Source organism: Denticeps clupeoides, chromosome 5 (genome assembly GCF_900700375.1).
Source record: "Denticeps clupeoides chromosome 5, fDenClu1.1, whole genome shotgun sequence".
NCBI lineage: Eukaryota > Metazoa > Chordata > Actinopteri > Clupeiformes > Denticipitidae > Denticeps > Denticeps clupeoides.
Genome location: NC_041711.1, coordinates 8,834,756 through 8,847,852, shown reverse-complemented (window position 1 = coordinate 8,847,852; position 13,097 = coordinate 8,834,756).

Here is a 13,097-nt window from a genome sequence, read left to right as displayed (position 1 = left end):
TGATTGGTGTGAAGTGTTCATTGCTAAGAGCACCAACTTTAAGTACAGGCCTTAGGAACACGGCCTGGACACAATTAAGAATATAAAAGTACAGTCACATGCTCACAATTGGCTAATGTGTATTCTACACAGCAATTTCAGTTTTATTTTAAGGTTGACATATATAAATTCTAGTCATATTTTATGTTAAACACTAGCAGATTTTGAAAAGTTTATTAATGATTGAGACTATTCTAAAAACAGGTAATTTAATCAGAATGTTCAGAAGAGAAAAAGAATAAAAAGTGATACATCACACAATGTGAAGTGAGCATGTGAATGTCCTGTAAGTGTGAACACTAGATCAACAGAACATGATATAGGATGCACTTAACCTGGAACACTGAACAGGTTCCAGCATTTATCCGACAACCTTATCCAGAGCGCCTTACAGTCAGTAGTGACAGGGACAGTCCCCCTGGAGCAGCTCAGGGTTAAGTATTGTTAGTATTCTGTATTGACTTTAAGATTGACTAACTCATCACTAACTCACTCTTCTTTTTTCTCTATCCTTCACCATCCACTCCACTGTGGAGGACAGAGGATGAAGGTGGACGCTGTAATACAGCTGGGCCTAGAATGCCACACGTCATATGCCACCTAATTTATGGCGGTTTGTGATTTGCTTCTTTACCTGCTATAACTGATCTATGTGACGATTTAAGGCCAAATGTGTTAAGCCCTTTGTGCACTAGGCCAGTAATATTTACCTCTGCCAGTTTTGACTACTTTAATTTAAATACTTCACTAGTAGCCTAGTGGGTAACACACTCGCCTATGAACCAGAAAACCCGGGTTCGAATCCCACTTACTACCATTGTGTCCCTGAGCAAGGCACTTTACCCTAAGTTGCTCCAGGGGGGGACTGTCCCTGTAACTACTGATTGTAAGTCGCTCTGGATAAGGGCGTCTGATAAATGCTGTAAATGTAAAAATGTATTTTTGCTCATCATGTAACCGTTGGTTTTCCACATGGTGAAAGATAAGTCAAAGTCAAAGTCAACTTTATTGTCAATTCTGTACAGGACATACAGAGAATTGAAATTGCGTTACTCTCAGACCCATGGTGCATGGTGCAAGTAACATTAAAATACAAACAGTAATATTAAATACAACACAGTAACATTAAATACAACAATAACATTAAATACAAAGGTAAAAATAAGCATAATATATGAAATAAAAAAAAAAAGTAAGGGCACATAGTGGAGAGTGCAAACAATGTAAACAATGTAGTGCATCAGAGCTTGTAAAGTGTAAAAGTGTCAGACTAGTCTTGTAACATCACACATTTAAAGATTTAAACATTTTATTTTTCCTTATTTAGATGTCATTTCTTCCACAAACAGGAGAGCAGTAAAGCATCGGGTCTAGACGATGTCTCCTCTTCCTCCCTCAAAACCTGTGCTGACCAGCTGGCTCCAGGTTTCACTCACTGACTGTGAGTACCGGGGCTCCTCAGGGACGTGTCTTCTCCCCACAGTTTTCCAGGGCAGCTGAACCGCTGAAATGGGTGGGCCAGAGGGACAAAATCAAGCAAGTGATCAATATTATTAGCATTAAAAGCTGGTTTCATAAAGCAATCACCTGCTGGGGGTGTCTGTGTAGTTTAATAGCAGCGTAAAAGAATTTCACAGATACAGGAGACGGTATTGTCACGTTCCCCTCTAGCTCAGGTGATGAATGGAGGACGCAGGTTAAAAAATGAGAATGGCGTATTTATTTTAAACTCAGGAAAAAATTAAACAACTGAAATGTCCTTTCTTGTAGTGCCACGCCTCCCCTCAAGAGGTCTTGTTGCAGGATCCTCAGCGAGGTCCTCAGCGTGAGAGCCTAAGATCGCCCTTGTCCTTCACTGGCCTCAAACAGGTGTCTCCGGGAACTGCGGCGTGGCGGAGCTGTAGTGAGACTAGAGGGGAGACTTGAGTTCCTGTCCTACCGTGGGGTTCACAGTCACTGCCGTTTAAGGACAGCATGCGGTGCTGCGAGGAACTCTGGTTGTGTGAGGGAGACCGAACGCAGGACTAGAGGGACCGGCTGGTTATAAAGAGGAGTGGACAGACCCATTACCGCTAAACTAACCAATCACCGCTCAGAAGTCATTATCCCGCTAAGCACCCGTGATTACCACCACTTACCTGTGATGAAGAACAGGTGGGAATAATCTAGGTGCTAGTGAGCCCCGGAAGAACACACACTAATACATGGGAGAGGTCGACCACTGGGGGCGTGGCAGAGGTGGCACGAATGTTACAGGTATGAATATTTGTTGAAGGTAAATCACGGTAGATTAGGGAATAGCCTCATGTAATGCATATAAGCAGTAAGTGATTAAACGTGTATTAAACATTTAGACACTAGATAAGCAGCCATTCTGAAAACAGACTCCACAGGGAGTTGAACCCCGCCCTGATCCTGAAGGTCAGGTGTGCCACCACTGGAGCCTTTTTTTTGGCTTAAATTTTTTGGCTACTAATGTTAATTATTGAACTGTTGAAGGAACTACAGGTTAAATTAGTGCCAATTCGTGTCCAATTCATTTCCAATTGGCCTAGTTGTTTTGTGGGGGAAACCGGAGAACCCCGAGAAAACCCACGCTGACACGGGGGAAACTGTGGGATGCAAAAGTTTGGGCAGTCTTGTTAATCTTCATGATTTTCCTTTATAAATGGTGTGTTGTTGTGATAAAAGTTTCACTTAAATATATCATGCTTCAATATTTTCCTAACTGTGGAAACAGACAGCTGATATCTCTGAGACAGCTTTCTGTATCCTTGCCCAAAACCATGATGGTGAACAATCTTTGTTTTCAGGTCATTTGAGAGTTGTTTTGAGACCCCCATGTTGCTACTCTTCAGAGAATATTCAAAGAGGAGGGAGACTTACAATTTCCCCCCTTAAATAGTCTTTGTCATAATTGTATTTACCTGTGTATGGAGGTCCAGGGTCACTGAGCTTACCAAAACAATTTTGAGTTCCAATAATTATCTCTAAAGGTTTTGGAATCAATAAAAAACAGTGTTTAAAGTTATGCACCCACCCAATTAAAACAATTATTTTCTGTAAATCCTATAAACTTTGTTTCACTTCTAAAATATCACTGAGTGTGTCGTCTATATGATATATTTAACTGAATTTTTTTATGGTAACAACCAATGGTTTATAAAGGAAAATCATGAAGATTAACAAGGCTGCCTAAACTTTCGCATCCCACTGTACATGCAAATCTCCACACAGAAGGCACCGAAACTCAGATCTCCTTGCTGTGAGACAAGGTGCTAACCACAATGTCAACGTGCCGCCCGTCACTAAATACTTACGTTCATACTTACCTTCATGTTTACCTGTACTAGTGATCACTATTGGTGCTGCCAGTGCTACTAATAGTGGTACTAGTACGGTGGAGGGAGGAGGCACATCTCGAAATCACCTGTTAACCCACCTGTTAATATATATATGTAAACTTCTTTAAATGTATAGGCTGTTTAACTAAAGGCCAATGTTTACACTGTAAAAAGGTTTTGTTATTTTGTCACTCAATAATCAGAACAATATTTTTCACTTACAGATAAATTTTGCTTTAAATTTTGGGCTCGAACACTTGCAGTCATTGAATGCCCCAGTGATAAGTACACACCCCAGTATTTATGCACATCAGGCAACATTGGCCAAGCTGTTCTCTATGTGAGGCCACTACAGAGTGATATTAATGTACATGCAAACAATTTACTTTTATGTTAACAGATTGGGTGAATGTGAAATAGCCTGTGGGATGTGGAAGTTGAGGGCAAACCTTAAACCCGCCTTAATAAAGCACAGGTATAACCACCGTACTTGTATACGTTCTTTATCTAATTATACTACGTCTATGTTATTAGGCATGATTACTTGCATAAGAGTTAGGTATAGACACTGGGAGGTTTATATATCTTAAAGAAGTCTGTGTAGTGTACTTTTATTTATTTGATTAGTTAAATCGTTTTTTTAAAGGACAAGACTTTCTCATTACAGTCTCATACAGACACTAAAGGATAAGCCACTAACACAGTGCATGGTGACTTGTATGTTCTGTGGCCAGAATTTCATGACGAACCATGTTGACCATGTTGATGTCTATGAAACGTAAGTAACCATCTGATAATCTACCATGTACACACTACAGTGGTGATCTGGCTGCTTCATTCATCTCTATACTTGTACTATCTCTATAAAGTACAATAGTGACATGCTAGATGGTCCTAGTCTACTCGGTCTCCAGGTTGTGCTGACTGCACCAGAGTACCAGAGTATTTGGGGGGTCATTGTCTCTAAGGTTTGGTGGGTGACATGTATAAATATGTCCATTTCAAACCTGCATTAGAATTTATGGTCATATGCCAGGCTTTTGTTCCCTAAAACAGGGGTCTGTTGTCTGTAGCTGGTAATGGTTTTGCAGGTTATTCATTCCGCTTCTCAGTGTAGTTGTTTCAATCTGATTGTTTCAAAAGTCCTAAAGAGAACCAAATTAAACAAATAGAAACTTAATGAAATATATATTTGTGTGTGGCAAAAGTATGGGGGGAAAAGGATGCGGTTCTCTTCTTTTAGGATGTTTCAGGTTAAGTGAATTCATGTCCCTTACTTACTTCATGAGGATCAGCAGCAAATTGTCTGTTCTGTAGCCATAGCTTGTGTGGTGACTGGCTATTTTCGCATCTCAAGTTAAGGAAGTTCCGTTCTTCTTGGAACCTGCTGAGATGAGTCTGAAGCAATGGTAAGAAAACCCAGCAATACCCTAAACTAAACAATACTAATACTTAGTGGTAGCAGCAATATTCGATTCATTCTTCCAGCTGAAAAAATATACAGCATGTACAAAAATAGCTGATTAGAGCTGATATTTCTTGTGTAAAAAGATACTGTAAAGTGGTCTGTAAATCATGACTCCTGTCTCGTTCCTTCATGCATGCATTTGAAGCTATAGGCATTAGCCTACACAGCAATGTACCAGTAAATTGCTAAGCTAACTTACCTTTTGTGCAAAGCTGGGGATCGTCATCATACATAATATTTATATATACATTTTTCACATCGGACGTGAAAAGCAGTAGCGCCCGCATTTCTCTCTTGGGGGAGTTTATCTTCCTGAGAGAGAGAACCAATCAAATCGTAGAGGAGGCGGGTCTAACGAAATGGAGGGGGCAGGTGGGAGTCTTAAATCAAATGTGGCAGGATCTGTGAATGGATTTTTCACTGCGCTTAATACAAAAGTAAGATTATTTAAAATGTATTTGATGTACAGACTTCACTTTGAGAAATTGGTTTGAGGCTTTGAGCATTATTATTTTGCTTAAAGCAGGTTAGCATTCTCTTAGCATTAGCTAGCATTAGTAGTCAACCAACCACGAACATTCTGATGAAATCCGGATTGCATGTGATGCATGACTCATATTTGCCTATTTTATAACCACTTATGAAAATCAAAGTTTGCTGTAAAAACGAAGATATTATATTTTTCTTTTTGCCAGCAGCCATCACTGCAGGTCAGGTTTGGTATTTGAAATGGCTTTTTTGTTACATTATTATTATCTCTTATTAGTGGTGTAGGGTTTTTAAAGTCTGGGGAAGACTGTGTTGCAAGCAGTAGATACTATTAGTAATGTAGGACAAAGCTGTCCTGTCAGCATTATTACTGCTGGTGGTTCAGATCAGTAATACAGTAACGTTATTGCCCTCGAATGAAGAAGGTTAAAGATAATGAGGTGACACACAATATGAACAATGATAAATAACTGTACATAACAGAAGCAGTAGGGTGCATACTTATAAAAAGTGTGTGAGGTGATAATGGTTGATTTGGAGGGATGTCAGGAGGTATCTGCTGCAGCCAGGTCCCTCTGCTAGCTGGTGAAGGTCACCACCATCTCCTTGGTTTTACTGATGTTCAGTTCCAGACATGAGGTTAATGTATTAATTATTTAATTTCTGGTTATTCATATAGATGCACAAATCAATACTGAAGGCATGATCCTCACTAGAGCTTAATACTTGCAATGTCTGTTGCAAAAAGGTCAATTGTCCACTTTGTCCACCAACACTATTTAAACCTGCACTACTAGTCCATCTTAAAAATTGAAGGTTATATTTTATTACTTTTTAACAGCAATGTACAATTATATAGCTAACTTTACTAACTTTTCCTGGTTCTCTGCTCAAAGGATCCAAAATATGCAGATGCCCCCAGTGCAGAACCAACAGACGTTTCCCATGATGTTAGAAGACAATGCTGTGAAGAGACAACATGGTATATCGTATACGGTGATGCTCTGCAGGCATAATGGAAGCGCTTAAAAACTGTTGAGAATTTGCTTGCTAATGTTTACTTTATTACAGTGTAATACAATTTAAATTTGGTACAATATATTAATGTACATTTACACCAAGCGCTGTAAAGGAAAAGGAAGAGCATCCTGAAAGACCCCAGCTTTCCTGCCATCAGGCAAGAGACTCAGGACAATTCACACATGCACCACATGATTCAGGAACAGTTTCTAACCCAATGCCATCAGGCTATTCAACACATAGTGTGCACTGTCACTTAAACTATGCACACTCACTTTTTTATGCAACTTAGATATACCCTTCTGTGATTTATTTATTGTTGCTGCACTTTGTGTTCTATGTCTTCTATGTATCATGTTCTACGTTCTGTCTACGTGGGAGGGGTTTTCAAGTAAGAATTTTTTTTTGTTCTTTACTCTGTACTTTGTACATATGACAGTAAACTTCAACCTCAACCTCAAACCTAATGTTGATGTCCTGTGTTTCTTGTTGGCTGGAACAGGTCACCAGCCAGGAGAGAGACATCCGCGCCGGAGAGAGAATACAGGAAACAGCGAGAGGTCACTATGCCACCCGACATCCCCAGACCAGGAAAAAGGTTCCTCCACTCTTGTCTGTCCCCGTGCAGATCAGCGGTTTGTCATGCAGATTCAGGCTGCACTCTTTCCCTCCTCTCTTCCGCAATGTGGAGCAAAATGAAACGCAGAGAGGGCTGGCAGCGGTGGGGTCAGTGAAGAGGGACTGCAGTTTAAATGGACTCAAATGGAGTAAATGGAGTAACCTTAAAGATGCAGTTTTTTATTCTTGATCGACATTAATCGTCCATTTCAATGTTTTTGTAAAATCCGGCGCATGGGAACGCACGCTCCTTGTTGCTGGTGCCCCGTCCATTTGAACGCACTTATTATAGGGAACCTGTTGTCCCCAGTATGCAGATTAACCTGAGGGAGGAAGATAAACGGCGCTTCCGACCCCAAGAAGAGCACAGCAGGAGGACCCATCCCTGCAAGCCCTGTTGGAATGAGCAAGATACGCCGGTAAATACAAAAAAACATACAGTACCCACACTAAAGTATCACTGACAGAACTACTTTCCTGTATAAAATACAACTGGAAGACAGAAATATTGCTGATGGATGAGCTATGGGCCCCCTTTTTAACAGACATATCCAAAATTAAACAGAGAAAACTATTTTTTTTTAACTTACTTAAGTGGAGTATGGCCACTCTACCATAAAGCATGGTATATGGAGAAGATCCGTAGAGAAGTTCGTGAGGTCCTGGACGTAGCTGAGTTGGTCACTGTAACATGGTAGGTGGTAGTAGCCTAGTGGGTAACACACTCCCCGATAAACCAGAAGACCCAGGTTCAAATCCCACTTACTACCATTGTGTCCGTATCAGAACTACATGATGGACCTCCTCCCTCGACACAGGAACAGGCCATGATGCTGGGTTGATGTTAAAACTCACGTTTTAAAACTATTCAGCGTTTACAGCGGTGATCCCCTAAATCTGCCTCTCACTATTTACAGAATTTCAATAATCAACCAATATCAGTATGTAACTTTGTCTAATTGTTCAAATGTTACATGTAGCACCAGGTTCCGGAGAAACGTTATTTCACTATGTACTGTCTAACATGTATATAGCTGAAATGAGAATAAAGCTAACTTAAACTTCAATGTAGTAGCATTCAGGTGACATGTAAGTTCTGTATGTTACTTTATAGTTTTATTGTGGTGTTAGGATGAAAAGAGAGGAGACACTTCAGTGGTCTTGAGGTCCACAGGTGGAGCCAACAGACAACTTTTACAACTCAAGCCCAACTGAAAGCGAGAGAGCAACACTTTTTACCCCCCGCTGCTGCACATCTACCCCATGGTGTCCCGCTTCCCACACACACACACACACACACACATACACTAAAAGTATATTCCCTTTACATACAAACCGGCAAGGCATACTAGTCTCATTCACTTGGCCGACCTTTTTCAAATCATCCTGCTCTCCACAGAACAGGCTGCGCTGTAAACAGCTGTGTACACACACAAACACACTCACACACACCCGGACAAACACATAAACACGTTGGCACACACACACATACTTGTAAAGCATCTCATAATACCGACGTCTGGTAATTTTTTTCATCTTTTAGATGAAATAGTTTAAGTAATGAGGAATTTGGAGATTTTCTGCTCTAATGTTTCACTTGATATTAAATTACCTTATGAATTAAATGTTCACCTAACCTGCATTTGGTCTGAATTTTTTTCAGAAAACAAATTTCACGTGACCACCTATCAAATCTGACCCAGGACTGTATGCAGAGGCATCAATACAGGCTATATCCAGTGCCAGCAGAGATTAAGGAGCCCTGTGTAGGACTTTATCTTGTCTTCAGATCATCAAAGGACTCCCGGGTTGAACTGCTATCTCTCAGAACATCCTCCATATTCTCAATGTCATACATCATTAGTGGGGAGCATAATTCATTAATGAATATAAATGATCTGAATTGTTGTGAAGTTTTCTTTTTGACAAAACATGCAAGTTCTCTGGTACATTTATACAGGGTGTCCACAAAACATCTATACAAATGAAAAAGTGTATTACAAGCAGCATACAAATTGTAAGTTGGACAGGCACTCAAGCAAAATGATACACAGAGGTGTATGTCTGTTCAGCGTCTCAGGGAGGCGTACAGGGTGGTGCCTTCTGGGCACGTGCAGAGATATCTGAATACTTAAGACCTTTTAAGGTACTACCATATGAGTGTTTGAAAGTGAAGGTCATTGTGAAACGCAGCACAGCACACGATGACAGTGTACGGAGCAGTGTGTGAGGACGGTGCTTTGTTCAGTGGGACCACAGTGGAGTGAGAGAGAAAGGTCTTTGGACATCTAGTGGACATAAGAAGTCATTGCAATTAAAAATGCTTAAAGTTTTGAGTAGATATTTTAAAATAGATATTTCAATCCATGAATCTATGTTTTAGTTCACAGTAAAACTAAATAAACTAAATAACATTGAGTGACTAAAGATTTATTTCATTTATTTGAACATGTTTAACATTTGTTTGCACAAAAGATATACATTTCAGTTCTGATGTGTAATTGTGCAAATGTGAATAAATAAAATGTTTCTGCTTAAATGTGTGGCTCCTGATTGGCTGCTCAGTGCTATTACATGTGAAGATATGTTTACAACATACAGTTGCTAGGCAACACCGGATGAGCCAGTTGTAATTTCATTACTCCTGCTTTCTTTAGACAACAAATAGAATTTTTACCACAAAAGCCTTTTTAAAGGCTAACTTCTTTTACTGTTTTAGCGTTGTTATTGATTAGTGTTACTGTTTAGGCTAAAATTAACTTAATATAGTTAGTAGTTTTTTTTTCCTTTTAGCCTCTGGTTGAGAGATTAGCTTAGCATAACTTAGCGTAGCAAAACTTAGCTTAGTATAACTTTAGATTAGCATTATTTATTACCTGCACAGTTTCTTTTAAGGACACAGAGAGAGAGAGATTGTTCCAGGTGAAGGATGGGTCGCCCTCGGAAGACCAAGGAACCACCGGTCACCAGGAGGCCACCGCGCAGGATCCTGCCAAAAATAAAAGCTCACATGCTTCACACTGGTAAGGACATTAAGAAACTCCACATAACACTGTGTTTTCTCTTGACTATTCTACTGATTTCCTCATATTTATAACTCAGGATCAATAAGAAAAACAAACCACAGGTGCAGCTCACTGTAAATCCTGTATTTTTGTATCCAGTAAACATATATAAATTATCACCAAAAATCTCAATGTATTCATATCACTGTGCTTCTCAGGTATACCGTGGGCATGTGTGAGGGACACTAACTCCCCTCCAGCTCTGCTGTGGAGCATTCCCTGTATGCAGCAGCTGCAGGCAACTCCACAGCCACCCCAGCAGGAAGCCAATCAGGAGGTTGTTTTTCCGGAAGACGTGCTGAGTTCTGTTCCTGGAGTCTGGGACCTGGCTGTGGAGAAGGGCATCCTGCTTCCATGGAGCAGGCCGCAGGTACAGGATGGTCCTGCCACCCCTCTGCCCGGCGTGGTCCCTGTCACCTCCGTCACCAGCGCTCATCAGCCCTCCACTAGCACATCATCCATGGAGCTTGAGGAGCGCTGGATTCTTCAGGACCAGATGGATGAGGAAATGATGACCAGCGACCCAGCAGCAGACAGTCAACAGGGACCCCACCAGGAAGCCAGTCTGGACGATTTTCCTGTCATCTGGGACATGGATTTGAAGTGCCTCCTCCCTCCACCGTACTAGTACCACTATTAGTAGCACAAGCAGCACCAATAGTGATCACTAGTAAAGGTAAGTATGAAGGTAAGTATTTAGTGATGGGCTGCACGGTGACATTGTGGTTAGCACCTTGTCTCACAGCAGGAAGATCTGAGTTTCGGTCCCTTCTGTGTGGAGATTTGCAAATTTGCATGTATCTCCCCGTGTCAGCGTGGGTTTTCTCCGGGTTCTCCGGTTTCCCCCACAAAACAACTAGGCCAATTTGAGATGAATTGGACACAAATTGGCACCAATTTAACCTGTAGTTCCTTTAACAGTTTAATAATTAACTGTAGTAGCAAAAAAAGCCCCAAAAAAAAAGGCTCCAGTGGTGGCACTCTTGACCTTCAGGATCACGGCAGGGTTCAACTCCCTGTGGAGTCTGTTTTCAGAATGGCTGCTTATCTAATGTCTAAATGTTTAATGTACAAAAAACCTTCCTGTTTATATGCATTACATGAGGCTATTCCATAATCTAGCGTGGTTTAACTTCAGCAAAGATTCATACTGTCCTCTGTATCTGTGAAATTATTTTACGCTGCTATTGAACAGGTTGATGGTTTATAAAACCAGCAGTTAACACTAATAATGTTGATCACTTGCCTGATTTTATGACCCTCTGGCCCACCAATTTCAGCGGTTCTGTAGGCGGTCCTGGAAAACTCGGGAGAGGACATGAGGAGAGCCAGTGCTGACAGTCGATGAGTGAAACCTGGAGCCAGCTGGTCAGCACAGGTTTTGAGGGAGGAAGAGGAGACGCCGTCTAGACTCGATGCTTTACTGCTCCTGTTTGGAGAAGAAATGACATCTAAATAAGGAAAAATAAAAATTTTAAATCTTTAAATGTGTGTTGTCTTTCACCATGTGTACAACCAATGGTTAGATGATGAGCAAAAATGAACATAATTGTATTTAAATTAAACAAGTTAAAACAGGCAGAAGTAAATATTACTGGCCCAGTGCACAAAGGGCTTAACGCATTTGGCCTTAAATCGTCGCATAGATCAATTATAGCAGTTAAAGAAGCAAATCACAAACCGCCATATATTACGTGGCATCTGACATGTGGCATTCTGTGAATATGTCACATCTAGGCCCAGCTGTATTACAGCGTCTACCTTCATCCTCTGTCCTCCACAGTGGAGTGGATGGTGAAGGATAGAGAAAAGAGAAGATAAGAGCTTGTGATGAGTTAGTCAATCTTAAAGTGAATACAGAACACTAACAATACTTAACCCTGAGCTGCTCCAGGGGGACTGTCCCTGTCACTACTGACTGAAAGGCACTCTGAATAAGGCCGTCTGATAAATGCTGGAACCTGTTCGGTGTTCCAGGTTAAGTGCATCTTAGATCATGTTCCGTTGATCTAGTGTTCACACTTACCGGACATTCACATGCTCACTTTTAAACTGTGTAGCGTGATGTATTACTTTTTATTCTTTTTCTCTTCTGAACATTCTGATTAAATCAACCTGAAACTGAAATTGCTGTGTAGGATACGTATTAGCCAATTGTGAGCATGTGACTGTACTTTTATATTCTGCTATTTGTGTACAGGCCGTGTTCCTGTACTTAAAGTTGATGCTCTTAGCAATGAACACTTCACACCAATCAAGATGATGTCTCTTAACTTGTGAAACTATTGTCAAAAAAGGAATCTGGCAGTGAAGATCATTCCAGGGCAGAGGTAGAAAAAAAGGCATTTACCTGGAGGTATGTAATGGTGTAAATGTGTGGTGGTTTACATAGATTATGCTAAAACCAAAAGCAGTATCTACATTCTGGGAACATAAAGTATCAGGAAACTGATTACGGGCCTGAGTAAGAGCCTCCATTACTGGGCTCCTAGTTAGAACTTCACCTGGTGGTCGTAGAGGGGATTGGATAACAGCACCGTCCCCACACACTGCTCCTCGGGCGCCTGTCATAACCTGCTAAAAAATCTTAGCTGCTGAGCATATGTTGAATTATAGTTAAAGGTAGGCCATTTTTGGAAAACACCACATTCACACTTTCAGAGTTCAGTTAAGCAAAGCATGAAAAAGCACATTCCGTCTTTTTGACACATATATGTGTCAATAAATATATTCAGACAGATTTTACTTCAACTTTATATTTTGTGATATGAAGATGACAGAAGTTCCTCTCAGACACCACAAGGGAACACGTGTGAATCCAATGGCTCTCTAGTACACCCTGCATGGCTATATATCCCTCCACCAGATTGTGAAATCAGACTCCATACCAGTATTTCAAAGTTTTCTCACCTCCTTGAGATTTTCTATGTCCATTGAGGACATGGGAGGTGTTGACTTGTTGTTTTCACCGATTGCTTTATGGCACCACAATCGTGTTTTTCATTTAATTGAGTGGTGACAAGTTGGCTCATCTTCAGGCTGGATTGTTTTGGA